Genomic DNA, 1,232 nt, shown 5'->3' on the forward strand with positions numbered 1-1,232 from the left:
CTGTAGATCATAGGGTTCAGTGTTGGAGGAACGACCGAGTAGAGAATTGCCACCATCAGATCCAGGAATGGGGAGGAAATGGAGAAGGGCTTCAGGTGGGCAAACACCACAGTGCTGAGAAACAAGGAGACCACGATCACGTGAGGGAGGCACGTGGAGAAGGCTTTGTGCCGGCCCTGCTCAGAGGGCATCCTCAGCACAGCCCTGAAGATCTGCACATAAGAGAACAGAATGAAAGCAAAACACCCAAAAACACATGTGCACTAAGCACAATAAGTCCAAATTCCCTGAGATAGGATTTTGAGCATGAGAGCTTGAGGATCTGAGGGATTTCACAGAAGAACTGATCCACAGCATTGCCTTGGCACAGAGGCAGTGAAAATGTGTTGGCAGTGTGCAGCAGGGAATAGAGAACCCCAGTGGCCCAGGCAGCTGCTGCCATGGTGGCACAAGCTCTGCTGTCCATCAAGGTCCCGTAGTGCAGGGGCTTGCAGATGGCAACGTAGCGGTCATAGGACATGATGGTGAGAATGCAATACTCTGCTGAGATGAGGAAGAGAAAGAAAAAGAGCTGAGCAGCACATCCAGCATAGGAGATGTCCCTGGTGTCCCAGAGGGCATTGGCCATGGCTTTGGGGAGAGTGGTGGAGATGCAGCCCAGGTCGAGGAGGGCGAGGTTGAGCAGGAAGAAGTCCATGGGGCTGTGCAGGCGGTGGTGGCAGGCTACGGCTGTGCTGATGAGGCCGTTGCCCAGGAGGGCAGCCAGGTAGATGCCCAGCAAGAGCCAGAAGTGCAGGAGCTGCAGCTGCCGCGTGTCTGCCAACGCCAGCAGGAGGAACTCGCTGATGGAGCTGCTGTTGGGCATCTGCATGTGCCTGTGCAGAGTGCAGAAGATAACGATGAGTCAAGACCATTCACACAGACACTCTACCCACCATTACATAGAAGTTTTGTTTTGTGTGTGGAAAATGTTCATTTAACTCCATTATGGGAGTTTATTTTAATGTGCTTTACTGTACCTTAAGAAGTAGAAGCTTAAGGGGCTATTTCCTCTCATTCCCTAATCTTATATCAGCTGCCTGGATATTTTACTCTTCCAAGCAATTTCCATGTCTCATGTCTTTACCCTGTCTGCACTCAGAATGCCCATCTCAACTTGTGAGCATTTAAATTTCTTTTAGAGAAAGCTGCCTGTTTGCAGGATAAGTTCATTGTTCATGTCTGCAGAGAAT

General features: G+C 50.4%; 1 pseudogene; it reads right to left on the reverse strand.

Annotated features, from left to right (window-relative positions):
• Positions 1-5: 5 nt before the first annotated feature.
• Positions 6-865, reverse strand: LOC109364931 (annotated as a pseudogene).
• Between the last annotated feature and the right edge of the window lie 367 nt (positions 866-1,232).

The sequence above is a fragment of the Meleagris gallopavo genome, unplaced genomic scaffold (assembly GCF_000146605.3).
Source record: "Meleagris gallopavo isolate NT-WF06-2002-E0010 breed Aviagen turkey brand Nicholas breeding stock unplaced genomic scaffold, Turkey_5.1 ChrUn_random_7180001938618, whole genome shotgun sequence".
NCBI classification, from domain to species: domain Eukaryota; kingdom Metazoa; phylum Chordata; class Aves; order Galliformes; family Phasianidae; genus Meleagris; species Meleagris gallopavo.